At 51.0% G+C, this 14375-nt stretch overlaps 1 long non-coding RNA gene across 4 annotated transcripts in view; it reads left to right on the forward strand.

Annotated features, from left to right (window-relative positions):
• Positions 1 to 14105, forward strand: part of LOC112668440 (uncharacterized) — a 269115-nt gene extending 255010 nt beyond the window's left edge. For all 4 annotated transcript variants that reach the window (XR_004812948.1, XR_007409289.1, XR_003141685.1 and 1 more), the window contains one exon: positions 13525 to 14105. This is a non-coding gene — a long non-coding RNA (uncharacterized LOC112668440). The remainder of the gene's footprint in view (positions 1 to 13524) is intronic.
• The last annotated feature ends 270 nt before the right edge of the window (positions 14106 to 14375 follow it).

The following is a 14375-nucleotide window of genomic DNA, read 5'->3' on the forward strand; positions in this document are numbered from 1 at the left end:
CGAAGGACCTGAATCAACATTTCACAAAAGAGCCAATCCAAATGACCAAAGGATGTGCAACCTCTGGATCCAACAGAAAATGCAAATTACAGCTCCCGTAGGATACCAGTAGTAGACTCTGTAGTGTGCTTCCCAGACTCCCCTTCAGGACTGAAGCACTCAATCAGAGTGTTGACAGTTGGCGGCTCTCAGATGAGGTTCCCCCTCCCAGTGATTGCTTTCAGCTGAAAAGAGCCACCAGGCCTGAGGCCACCTCATCTCCCCAGGAGAAGTGTGCATCAGATGACTGGTTGTGATGAATTGCAAGACTCCACCCCTGGCCCCAATTTGGGACAATTCTGAAGGGTTATCCTGGCTACATATGTAGACCAATCGGGCCACTCATATTCTGCTGGTGGAAATGTAAATTGTAGAACCACTTTGGAAAACACTATGGCGATACAGCCATGTCTGCTATAGCTGGACATACACGGTGCACCAATTCCACCAACAGTAATGCGTATGTGCGCTTACCAGGAGACATGGACACAAATGTTCATAAACAATGTTCATACCACCCAAACTGGGAATGACCAAAATATTCATCAGGTGCAGAATGGGTAAGTAATCCATGAGGTATGCATGGACAAATCTCACAAACATAAGGCTGAGTCAAATAAACCAGGCACAAAAAAAGCAAGTTCTTTCTGATTCCATTTAAGTGAAGTACAAAAATAAGCAAACGCTGGTAGGATTCGCATAGCAGTTACCACTGGGGGGTGGTGGTGGAGTGGGATTAGTGATCATGAGGGGGTACCACGGGGGCTTGGGAGGAGCACCCGTGTTCCACTTCGCAATCTGGTCTTGGTTCCACAACTGTGCTTACTTGTAAAATGTATTTAATACACACCCGATATGGACACTTTTCTGTTTATAGTACTTTAAGAAAACAATCTTGGCCTTCTCCGATTGACTTATTTCACTCAGCATAATACCTTCCAAACATTATATGGTCTCATTCATTTGGGGAATATAAATAATAGTGAAAGGGAATAAAGGAGAAAGGAGGAAAAATAAGTGAGAAATATCAGAAAGGGAGACAGAATATGGAAGACTCCTAACTCTGGGAAATGAACTAGGGGTGGTGGAAGGGGAGGTGGGCGGGAGGTGGGGGTGACTGAGTGGCAGGCACTGAGGTGGGCACTTGACGGGATGAGCACTGGGTGTTATTCTATATGTTGGCAAATTGAACACCAATAAAAAATAAATTTATTAAAAAAAAGAAAACACTCTTGGAAAACATAAGGAGCACATGTATATGCACACACGTGTAGCAACTGGCAGAGGCACAGGTTCCCCAAAGTGGCCTTTCGCCTGTTAACATTCAGTCTTCATTCATGGAGCCCCATGAGCCGCGTCCAGGTCAATGTTGGAAGCCCACCATGGTTCAAGGCAGGCCAGCGTCAACAGTTGAGATTGTTCGGGCTCCCTCCCCTATGCACCCTGACTCCTGAGGCCTGGGCTGAGCTCTGGCAGTCAGAGTGCTTGGCTGGCTAGGTGTTAGGAGAGATACTTGAACCAAATCAGAGGTTATCTATTTACCTGCCTTGGCCTTTTGGTGGGCGACATGGTGGAGGGCAGGGTGGGGGCAGGCATGGTTTTGTCGGTACTGAGTGGGTGTTAGCTTGGGAGGGGAGACAATTGTCCCTGATGAGTCAGTCGAGATACAAGCTGGGCACTTGGTGTTGATGAAAATAAAAAGCCTTCTTCTCTGCCTATTGGAAAGGTTCAGCAGGTACGCTCTTTGATAAATGGTCACAGTAATGAAATTCACACTCTTTAATCACAAAGGGCTATAACTTAATTAAAAACACATCGAGGATTGATTTGGGTTGGAGAGCTCTCCCAGTTCCTGGGCTTTATTAAATTTGGTGTTTCTTTGCTCAGCCTCATATGACATGCTTAAGTACAGAAGTCGATGGCTGAGGAACTGCCACTGTCCTGATGGGATGAACCCAGCTCTGGGTCCTCGGCAGACCAGGCTGAAACAAAAGGGGGCCTGGCTACCCAGTAAAGGGGGGGTCCAGCCTTGCAGCCTCTCCCTGCCTTTGACTACAGAGTGCTCCATGCAGGCTAGAAGAAACTGAAGTGGTCACTAATCTGAGTCCAAAGACGAGGCTCTCCTTGAACCCGCTGACTTGGGGCCCTCAGGAGAGCTCTGATGTTGGGGAAGCCAATGCTCAGAGCCATCTTGTGAGATAAGAGCTGTTGCTGTTCCCATTTTACAGCTGGGAAAACTGAGGGAGAAGAAGAATGAGTAATGACTTGTCCAGAGGGCTGTGGGTGCAAGGGCCCAGGCAGACACTGTCCAGACCCCACCCCCAGGCAGACACTCCCCCGAACACACACATACACACAGATGGACTGCCCTCATCTCTACACCTCTGCAGATATGCCTGGATACAGGCATGTCTACACACCCATGTGCACTCCCAACACACACACACACCCCTGTGCAGATAAATCCCGATGTGGACACACATTCACACACTCAACTGCACTCCCAACAGACATGCACTGAAATGCATGCACCTTCACACACCCAAACATACATACACATACCTGTGCACATCCACCTGGATAGGACACGTGTCCATACACCCATGCATATCCATTCTCCCCTGACCCCATGACGCCCTCCCCACACTCATACTTGTACAGATATGCTCAGTCACAGACATACATCTACAGACCTGTATGTGTTCACTGCCCCCCACACATGTGTATACAAACTTCAGCACCCATGCAGATGGATGAACACATACATACTGTGCATCCCCTACCTACACCCATAAAGATACATTTGAAAAAAAAAAGATACATTTGATACAGACACGCAATCAACTACCCATCCACATCCACATCACACACACATCCATACTCAGACATGCAGATGCCACCTGCTCTACACATCACGCAGATGACACCCAGGTACAAATACACACATCTGCACATCCATACCCATCCACATACCTGCAAGGCATTCATTTACATAAACTTACACACACACACACACACACACATTCACACCCAGGCAGATGCACCCAAATATAGACACATACCCACACAACCGTATACATCTGTACCCCTCACACACATACATTCATATACTACATACACCTAAACACATACACACACATACATACACACCTGTGCAGATCAACTCAGACACACATCCACACACCCATGGACATGTGTAGCCATGCATACACACCATGTGTAAATGTCCATCTATGCCCAGATACGAACACATACATACACACATATACATGCACATGTGGCATATATACACACTTCACACACACATATTGATACACTCAGGTAAAGAGAAGCACATACATATACACCCATGCACCCACACATATACATGCACATACACAACAAGCACATGTATGCGTGTGGAGGGTGTGTGTGCATATATGCAGTCACTCACATATCTAGACACACACACGTACAACAAACACATATGTGCTCGAGAACATGTACACACTCACACTCTTGCTTCCTGGGGCCATCTGTTAATGCCAAGCCCTCACTGTGCTTGCACTTTCTAGAAATCTGTGGCTGAAGGAGTGAACTAGAAGCCAAGTCTAATTAGCATAATACATGCTCCCTGCCTACCTCATCCCTAGAAACCTTGCTCATGCCCTGGCACAGCCAGCTGGCTGAGGGGGGCCCTCTCACTGCTCCTCTGAGAAAGCAGGGGGACCAGGGGCTTCCTTGGGCTGCCAGTCCACTCATCACACCAGCAGCCCTTCCTCCCGCAGAACCCATGTCACCATTCCAGGGGGGCCTGGGAGCTTTCCCGGATCAATGACATCAAGTGACAGGAGGCCAGAAGAGAACACTGGAGAAGGTGAAGCAGCTTTGGTCACACAGGGTCTTGTGGCCTTGGGATTCAGAGCCATCAGATGCCACCCAAATGTGGCAAGTAGAGGAAATCTGCAGTCAGATGTGTGCTTGTAAAGGACCCCTCTGGGGCCCCATGGAGAACGGTGAGGGGATGCCAGCTGGAAGTGAAGAGGCCAGGATGGACGCTGGCATGGTCATCCAGGCAGGAATGGGGAGCTTAGGCCAGAGTGGACTTAGAGCAACAAGCAGTGAGCTGGCTGAGTCGTCAGTGGGATGGGGCCTGAAGGGTGGGTATGAAGGGTAACATCCAGTTTCCTAGGGTGGGGGATTGGGTAGGGGCGGTAGAAATGGGAAGGCCCCTCTGGCCTTGGAGATGGAAGAAGTTGTGCTTTATTTGGAGACTGAGGAGCCATGGCATGGGCTGTGGAAGGCCTTGTATTGCATTTATGGACATCAGAAGGTTCCTGGGAGGGGCCAGATGGGTGACTCAGAGAGGCAGGTGGGCCCTGAGGGACACTTCCCACCAGCCTGAGCAAGAGACAGGGCTACAGGACCCAAGACTGCAGAGCCAGCGCTCGCCTAGCACCTCAAGGCAGCTCACCAGGGGTGGAACAGCCCTGCCAGTTCTGCAAGCTAGAAGTTCGAAATCAAGGTGTGAGCAGCGCTGGTTCCTTTTGGGTGCTGGGAGGGGGTCTCGGTGCCAGGCCTCTGTCGTGCCCTTGAGCAGCTCCAGGAACCCCTTGGTGTGTGGATGGTGCTCTGCTCACGTCTTCATGTAATCTTTTCTCTCTGTGGATCTCTGTGTCCAAAGTCCCCCCCTTATAGGGACGCCAGTCATAGGCTAATGACCTCATCTGAACTTGATCACCTCCATAAGGATCCTATGTCCAAATCAGGTCACATTCACAGGTCCTGGTGACTCGGATTTCCACATCTTGTGGAGGATACACGATTCAAGCCATAACCCATGAAGGCTCAACTGCAGCAGAGAGCTCCTGGAGCGCACCCAAGGGCAGGACAGCAGCAGCAGGTGGGAAGCCACCTGCTCCAACCAGGCCTGCCTGTGGAAGAGGGGACCCGGGTCCTAGGAGCAATGGTCTGGGACTGCCCTTCCCCTGAGGACCGGGCATGTCAGCACAGGGCAGGAGGTGTGGAGGGAGAGCAGGGGCTCTGGGCAGGCAGGCCTGCAGGAGGGAGGGAAGGATGAGAGAGAGGCAGCGGGATCACCTCTGACTCGGCCTTCTCAGGAGGGAACGGGGTGTGCTCTAAGATTGGGGATTTCTGGGCCAGTGGGCTAGGGACACTGGCAGAGGGAAGCCCAGGTCATCGGGGTGCTGGGGTACACACGAGTGTGTGTGCGGGTCCAAGGGTCCGTGTGCGTATCCTGGCATACAGAACCATCCAGAACTGCGAACGAGTATCTGTGTGCGAGGAGGGGTGCAGGTGGTCAGGGAAGGTTTGCTGGGGAGCTGTTACCTGAGCTCCAGCTAAGCTTGGCTTTTGAGCCCTCATCAAAGTATCAGGTGGCCTCCCGTGTTGCCCCTCAGCCCCCTTAATCCATCTCCACCTGTCCCAAGCCCCCGGCACTCTGTCTCCCCCAGAACCGTCTCTCCGCAGGCTGCTGCGGCGGGCGGAAGGCCTGCTGGGTCCGGACGGCCGGGCGTGTGGTTGCTAAGCCTTCGAAGGACACATTTCAATCGGGCACATGCTAGTAGCTTATTTGTTATTTGTTTTCTCACTCATAATCCAGAAAGAGTCTGGCTGCTAAACTGTCCATGCTCATCGGGAGTAGAGGTTACCTGGGGTCTGGGCAAGATGCGGCCGGGGGCAGCGCCACTTGCTTTCTCAGCGAAGGGAGCAGGTTGGGGCAGCGTGCCTGTCAGCCCAGGTCTGGGTGCAGACAGTGAGAGTTCAGAGACACACAGACACTGACAGAGACAGAGAGACAGAGACAGAGACAGAGGGAAAGAGACAAGAAGCACCATGAGTTGGCATCAGTGAGATTTTGGATTTGGCCTGGAGCCTGCCTTTGGGGAAATTCCTGCAACTTCCTCCTACCTTTCCTTTTTTTAGGAAGCACTGGGGAAGGGTGGGGGGGTGGGGATCAAAGCTTCCCGGATCTCCAGCCCCAGCCTCCCCTCAAAGGGCTTTGTGAGTCTCCTGGGGATAGGGACTCCCCATTTCCTGAGCATGACCATCCCGCAGCCCCGGGACTCCTGCGGCACCCCCCATAAAATCCTGGCTCTTGAGGCTCCAGGCTAGGGCATCTGTCTCTCTTTCCTCCACAGGGCTTCCTACCACCGGTTGCAGATCCCAGGTTTGTCTCCTCTGCAGTCCCTGGTCCCTGCAAAAGCAGGGGGAAGCTGAGCTCGTGCCTGTTGATGACACTTCAGTGTGGACAGGGGTCGGGTGGTTAAAGCCACCATCAGTCTCTCTAAAGTGGGCTTTACCTGTGAGTCAAAGTCCGTTAAGGCTCAGTGCTAGGGGACAAGTACCGTGGGGACCAAGAAAAGAGAGTAGCCCTGGGTTCAAGGCCCTTCTCAGGGGCCTGTTTCCCATCCACAGGGCCAGCCAACTTCCATGGTGTTGGGGGGTGGCGGGGGGCTGAGAGGGCAGACCACAAGGGCTTGAGAAGCACTTTGCAAAGCTCTCAGCCCTGGGAGCATAGAAGGACTCTTTCGGGTTTTTAAAGGAAATATCAGTGCTGGAGAAGAAAGCCGAAGCCCAAATAAGCAAGTATTTATAAGTTTACAGCAAGGCTCACACTTTCCTTCTCCAGCAACACTCTGAAAGCCCCTTATGTTGTCCAGAAGGTCAGAGAGAAGCAGCCACTTTGAATGTTTAGTAACAGTTATTTACCAGGTTGCTAGCAAAATTGTGGCCCTATGGCACCACTGCAAACGGTTACATCGCTATCTCCATTTGGAAACGTTTTATCAACCTTCAGACTGTGTATATGCCTGATTGGAATGCTCCGTGGGTTCTGGGTTCTCTTTGTACGTGTGTATTTATATGTATGTGGAGATAGATTAGATAGATAGATAGATAGATAGATAGATAGATAGATAGATAGATATAGAATCCATCATCAAGGAGAGCTCTCTTGGGCTGGGGTACCTTGGGAGTAGCTTCCAGGGGTCCATGCTTTTTGCCCCACACTTCTCCTGCCTGCCATCAAAAGTGACAGGACAGAGCCACAGGCTCACAGGGAATCAGGCTGTGCCTCTAGAGGTAAGATTGATAGGAAAGAAGCCAAAAGTCAGTGTTGGGGCATGGTCTCCACCATCTGTAATAGTGATTATCCGAGAGCAGAGATTCTCAAATATTCTGACCTCTGGATCCCCTTTACATGATAGCTATTGATATTCAGTATGTCAGAAGTTAAAACTACAATAATCTAAAATATGATTCAGTTCATTTAAATGTGACAAAATAATAAATCCATTTGTGATGGTTGATTTTCTGTGTCAACTTGACTAGGCCTTTGAATACCCAGATATCTAGTCAAACATGACTCTGGGTATTTCTGGGATGATGATTTTGGATGAGATGAACATGTATTTCTTTATTTTTTAAAGATTCTATTTATTTATTCATGAGAGACACACAGAAAGAAGCAAAGACACAGGCAGAGGGAGAAGCAGGCTCCCTCCAGGGAGCCCGATGTGGGACTCGATCCAAGGACCCTGGAATCATGACTTGAGCCAAAGGCAGACTCTCAACCACTGAGCCACCCAGGTGCTCAGATGAGATGAACATTTAAATCAACAGACTGAGTCAAGCAGATTGTCCACCCTAAGGTAGGTGGGCCTCATCCAAACAGTTGAAGGCCTGACTAGACCAAAAGTCTGACCCTCCCCCAAGTAAGAGAGTTCTTCCTGCCAGATTGCCTTCCAATCACAAGATAGGCTTTTTCCTTTCTTAAAACTTGTACCAAAGCATCAGCAACCACTAGTACTAATACATAACTATAACCACCAATTGACAAGGATGGAGGCGAGAGAGAATAGAGCGATAAAAAACAATCTAAGAGAAGGAAGAAAGAGAAGGACTTGTAAGACTTCTTTATATGTCTTAGACATAAGTGATTTGCCAATATTTTCTCCCATTTTGTAACTTGTCTTTAGTTTTCTTGCGGTGTCTCTTGAAGAGTAGAGCTTTTTAGCCTTCGGACTGGAGCTGCCACTATATGTTCTGTTTCTCAAGCCTTCAGACTCGGACTGGAGCTACACCTATGCCTCCAGCTTGCCGACTCATCCCACAGATCTTGGGCTTGATCAGCCTTCATAATCATGTGAGCCAATTCCTTGTGATAACTCTCCCTCCCTCCCTCCATACACACCTGTGTGTGTGTGTGTGTGTGTGTGTTGTTGGTTCTTGGCTCTATTTGTCTGGAGAACCCTAATACATACTACGTGTCAACACAAATCACATTTGTTTTATGAAAAATGACTATATCCTTCTAAATCAAAAAAATGTAACAAGAAGCGTGGGACTGTTTTACAATTTTTTAAACCTCTTTAATGTCCAGCTTAAGAGAAGACAGCTGGATTCTCACATCTGTCCCTGCATTCCATCAGTTGTGATGTCACATGTCACGTAGCCTCTGGAAACATCTGCCGTATACGTGTGAAAAAGAGAGTGGCAAAGTTAACTCTCATATTAGTGTTATGAAAATAGTTTGCCTCCTTCAGATTGGCTGAAAGGTTCTCGGAGACTCCAGGGGTCCCCAGAGAGTAACACTCATCCTTGACTTAGCAAAGTCTAATGTTAATTTTTACCTTGAGTCTCTTCCTGGGCAATGCAACGTCTTTATGCTTTAATTCTACTTCCCTTCTTCCAACACGTATGCCTTTGTACTAGCGCGTTTCAATTCTACATATACTCTGAAGCTCCCAGAAGATAGCATTCTTAGTCTTTTCTGCAGCCTGTGTTCACTCAGCTTCATCCAAAACTTTACCATTTCATATACCTTTTCAAGTTTTCCTTGATCACTCTAGTTCATGATCACAAACAGAAATCAGTAGCTCTTGGAAGCTGTTTACCCCCTCACTATTTACCAGAGTCCTAGCCTTCAAAGTCCTTTTGTTCATTCCACATTCAGAAGAGACAGGTGCCCACCACGTACCAGGCACTATTCTTGAGCTGTGCTGCCCAGTAGAAACTTCTGTGGTTGGTGGACGTGTCCGATGTCTGAGCTGCCCCATAGAGTAGCCATCATGCAGCTCTTGAGCACGTGACATGTGGCTAGTACAACAGAGGAGCTAAATTTTCAACTTTATTTCTTTTTAATGAATTTACATTTAAATGGCCACACACGACTAGTAAGTAGCTACCCCGCTGAGCAGCACAGTTTTAGCTACTGCAGTGAAAATGGCTCAAACTGGAAAAACTCCCTGTCATCAGGGGGCTGATGCTCTAGCAGAGGCAGGTGGCAAGGAACAGGTTCTAGTCTAACGCTGAGCCCCCACCCTTGGCCTGTGCAGCCCAGAGGGGGCAGGGGGTGGGAGGGGGCCTCAATAAGCAAGGCTTGAACTGAATGAAGGATGAGGAAGAGGGGGAGGAGGAGGAAGAGGAGGGGGCGGAAGGGTCTGATGAGAGGGTTTGTTATCCAACAGAAATTGGAACAAACAGTGCCTTTTTTTTAAGATTTTATTTTATTCATGAAAGACACACAGAGAGAGGCAGAGACACAGGCAGAGGGAGAAGCAGGCTCCCTGCAGGGATGCGGGACTCAATCTTGGGTCCCCTGGGACCATGACCTGAGCTGAAAGCAGACGCTCTATCACAGGAACAGGGGCTTTTAAGGTTACAGTTCTGGTTAGAACTTACTATCTCGGTGATGTGGGGCAAGTCGCTGGATGTCTGGGAGCTTCAGAAACCCCATTTAGAAAGGAGCTGTGGGGGGGGGGCTAGAACCGACTGCCTGCTGGCACTCCCAAGGGGCCCCAGTGTTCCTCTGCCTCCCCCCCCCCCCCCCCCCCCCCCCCCCCCCCGCCCCAGCCCGTTCACTACTTGTGACTGCCCAATGCCCCCGGGCTGTAAACCTGCAGGCCATTAACTGGACCAGGGAAATTACTTCAAAGTCACAGAGGAGATGGGGCCCAGTAGGGACAGAGGGGTGCAAATGACAATGAGAGGAATGTGGCTTTTTTTCTGCACTGACCTCTTGCCTGAGAGTGTGAAGGGCCCAGGCACTTGCCCCCTTGACCCGGTCTCAGAGAGCACACAACCAGCCTGGCAGGAAGCAAGCCAGGGCCCAGGGCCTCCCTGCTGGCATCTGTGTGGACAGGTGTGGGCAGGAGATACCTTTTCGTGGACACTCCTTTCCTTCTCTCCTAGCACAGGGATCTTTAGGGAAAGAAGAGTCTCAGTCTTTCTTGTGGGTATAGCCTGGGGCCTCGGAAAGTACTCTGTGATCTGAGGGTGCAGCCCCAGGCTGTGGGAGCTGACCTGGCTCTTCCCTGAGGCCCTCCTCTGGCTGTTTCAGGGGAACCCCAGGGCTAAGTCAGGCCAGGCCCCCAGAGAAGGCAGTGAGCTAGGTGGTGGGCATTACCAAGCCCCTGGAGGGAGTGCAGCCCAAAGCATTCTGGGAGGGGGAAAGGTCAGGCTGTAGTGGAAAACGGAAAAACTGGTTTCAAAATCCGAGTCCATAAAACAGAAAGGAACAGCTTGCATTTGAGTGGGGCTTATGGCAGTGACCTCTTCCCACCTCTGTACCCCTTGATCAGAATGCCTTGATCCCCCACCTACTGCAGCCCCCAGTGCTTCCCTACCCCCCACCCTACCCCTGCTTTGCTGGCACTCCACTGGGGCTACCCCTGGTGGGCCCTCCCTTGTATCTGCACCCTCCCTCCACACCAGGAGCTTGCCACCTGGAGATGGACAGCCCATGTGCCTTCCAGGGTTTGCATCCTGGAGCCCATGCCAGGTGCCCAGCCCGACGCTGGCAAGAGCCAGCGTTCGGTGGCTGATGGCTAAGTGTCCCCAGATATCTGCCTTCCAAAAAGGAGGGCCGTGGGCTTGATGTCCTACACAGATTAGATCCAAGGGAAGGGAGAATAAATGTGTGGGAAATATCAGAAAGGGAGACAGAACATAAAGACTCCTAACTCTGGGAAATGAACTAGGGGTGGTGGAAAGGGAGGAGGGCGGGGGGTGGGGGTGAATGGGTGACGGGCACTGAGGGGGACACTTGGCGGGATGAGCACTGGGTGTTATTCTGTATTTTGGTAAATTGAACACCAATAAAAAATAAATTTATTAAAAAAAAAAAAAGATCTGAGGTGGGGAGCTCCCAGGTAATGCAGCTGCCCCAGCCCAGGAGCCCCTGGCTTGGAAGCGCCCTGAAGGAAGAGCCTAGGTCTGGTCCACTTCTCACCCGATCTCCGGTGCAAGGCAAGCTGGCACTTGGGCGACACCTGGCAAAAGCAGGCAAAATCGCCAACAGGGGTGGGCCTCCCACATCAAGATGTGAGACTCCAACAAGGTCATGGGCACTCCGGGGGTGGGGTGGGGGGGTGGGGGGGTGGGGAGGTGCTATTTGCGGCCTGCCTCGGCTCTCTGGCCTTCTCACCTCCCCCCGTGCTTCTTGCTGGTTCTGCTGAAGGGCCTGGCACCCCAGCCACATACCCCAGTGCTCAGGACACCCCGGCCAGCTGCAGGGCTCCACCAGCTGCTCGCGCACGCTGCTGGGCAGCAGGTGTCCCTGGCACTTTCCACAGGAGGGAACGGAGGGTCAGAGAGCTTCCAGCCCTCATCTCAGGTCCCCGCCCGCCGTCCCCCCCACAGGGAAGTGGGGGGCTGAGATTTGAGCCCTGCTTGGCCAAGTCCAGAGCAGTGCCTGAGTCAGAGGGCACACAAAGGACCTGACGGAAATGGCACAGGGGGCCAGGCAGACCCCAAACCGGACTCGAACACGTGCCGATGGGCCCTGCAAATGGGCAAAGAGCTTGGCAAGGCTCCAGGAGGGGAGCACAGCGGGACGGGCCATACAATTAACCTCACAGTCACTCCCTGAGACCAGAAACCAAGCCCGGCCAGGCCTCTCCTGACTCAGGGAAGAATGAGGCTCTGTGACCCCCGCCTCCTGCCTCCACTCCACCCTCCTCCACCTGCAGTTTATTCATGGAAGTCCAGGGTGAGATCCAGATGAGAGCCTCGTGTCATGTGGGGTCACACACTGGGCAGGGCAGGGCAGGCCAGGATCTCTGGGAAGCAGAAAGCCCAGGTCTAAATCCGGGGTCCTCCTCCTCCCAGCGGGGTGGCCCTTGAGCAAGCTGCTTCAGACTCGCAGAATCTTCTTAGTCCCAGCCCAGTCGCCCTTTGCTTCCCGGAGAATGCTGAGTTCCTTCTGGGTAAGTTCTTGGTGCTATAAGAAGAAACGAAGCCAATCCGGCTTGTGATGATGCCAGAGAGAAGAGGGCAGAGTAGGGTGGGTGTTCCCCACCAGCCCGCACGCAGGCACCCTTGCCCACGACAAACTTGCAGCCACCCACCGTGCCCAAACCCGTGGGCACCCCCGGGTCCGTGGCGAAGGCCAAACTGGCTTTGGGTCTCGGAGGTAGGGTTGTAGGGCAGAGGCTGTGCCCCTTGGGCAGAGGGATTATTTTGAGCTCTTATTTTTAAGAAGCAGCAGACATAGTCCTAGAAGCTTGGAAAACGAAGACAAGAGTCACCCTTTTGCAAGACACATTTACATGGATAAAGCAAATCTCCATTTGTAAGGGTGTCCCTCCCCGTCAGAGGAAGTGGGGGAGGCTCTAATATCTAGAAACTCGACGAATGGAGAGGAGAAGGCCTCCAGTTTATCTGCATAACAACCTTCGCCTTGTTTACCAGGCTTTCCCCCATCACCTCCTGGGACTGGCTCCCCCCACCCATCCATTATATATATATAATCAAACTTCAATAAAATATATATTATATATTATATATATATATTTATAATATTTTATATATATTTAAAAATATATTTTATTGAAGTTCGATTTGCCAACATAAAGTCTAACACCCAGTGCTCATCACCTTCTTTTGTCTTCAGCTGGAGATGCTATTCTAGGTGGTGGCCCAGGCCACTTCAGAGAGTGGCTCCGTTTTCCTGGGTCTCTCCCTCGGATTACAGGAGGGATCCAGGTTCTGAAGCTGCTGTTGGGTTTTCTCCTATTAATCTGTCCTTTTATTGCCAGAGGGTCTCAGCCAAAAGCCTGGAAGGGTAGAGGGAAAATGCTCTTTCCACCCTGAGCAGCACCCAGGCCTTTGGTTAAGGGCTGGAGCCTCCTTTCCTCTCTCAGGCCTGCGTCCGCGGTGCTCCCTGCACGACCTGCCTCGGATCAAGTGCTCCTCTCCTCTCGTTGTCAGCTGTTGGGGCAATCTGGCTTTCCCACCGCTCATGTGATTTGTGTTGTGAATGTTTCTTTGACACGACCTGATGTGGAATTGGGGGTGACGAGACTGCAAGCTGACATCTGATTTCTCATCAGGGAGCAGGAGGCACCAGATGACGGATCTGGGGTACTGGGGCCTGCTGGCCTGCACTGCCCGTGGGGGAGTGGGTGGCTGGTGGTCCAAAGTCACTAAGCAAGGGGCTGTTAATTGAAAAGTGTCTGACACACGGCACTTGCACTTCCACAGGGCTTCATCCTTCCAACTGTGGCATGATGAGTGTGTTGGTGCAGGAATCCAGCCAGCCCTGGGTGGCTTCCACTGCCTCTGGACCAAGGCAGATTTCCTCAAGCAGGGCAAAGCACGTCCTTGCCACCCTTGACTTTAATCAGTCGCAGGATGGGAACCGATGGTAAAGTGACTAATGTTCATTTACAGACGCCGTATTGATTTCTGAGACCGGATCTTCCGCTTCCTTAGCTGGGATTGCGGCAAAGAAGTGGTTCCCTCTAAGACCCAGCTGGGTCAGTGTGTGGTTCAGTGGTACCTGGTGACAATTCAAAGTGTGCCTGTCCCATCTCCCATCTGTGCACATCACCCCTGATGTCCCTGCGGCGTGGACACCGAGCTGACCAGGCCGGGAGCCTCACGAACTGATGAGATATCAAATACTTTCAGTCACTTTGGAAGGAAATCACTTAAAAGACTGCAACTGTTGGGATGCCTGGGTGGCTCAGTGGTTGAGCGTCTGCCTTCAGCTCAGGTCGTGAGATCAAGTCCCGCATCAGACTCCCCACAGGGAGCCTGCTTATGTCTCTGCCTCTCTCTGTGTCTCTCATAAATAAATAAATAAATAAATAAATAAATAAATAAATAAATAAAATCTTAAAAAAAAAAGACTGCAATTGTTGCCTCTTCTGCTTGGCCTCAAGTTGCTTTATATGTCAACTTGGTGATCTTTATTTGCCACAGATAAGTGGTGACTGTGGCTACCTTGGGGACCCCCTCTCACCTAAGCCTGGATGGAGAGATGAGGTAAGATGATGGCTCATGGGCTTTCCTAACTTTTAACCCAAGTGAGAGCTCAACCAAGCCTTTCC

Source organism: Canis lupus, chromosome X (assembly GCF_003254725.2).
Source record: "Canis lupus dingo isolate Sandy chromosome X, ASM325472v2, whole genome shotgun sequence".
NCBI classification, from domain to species: Eukaryota; Metazoa; Chordata; class Mammalia; order Carnivora; family Canidae; genus Canis; species Canis lupus.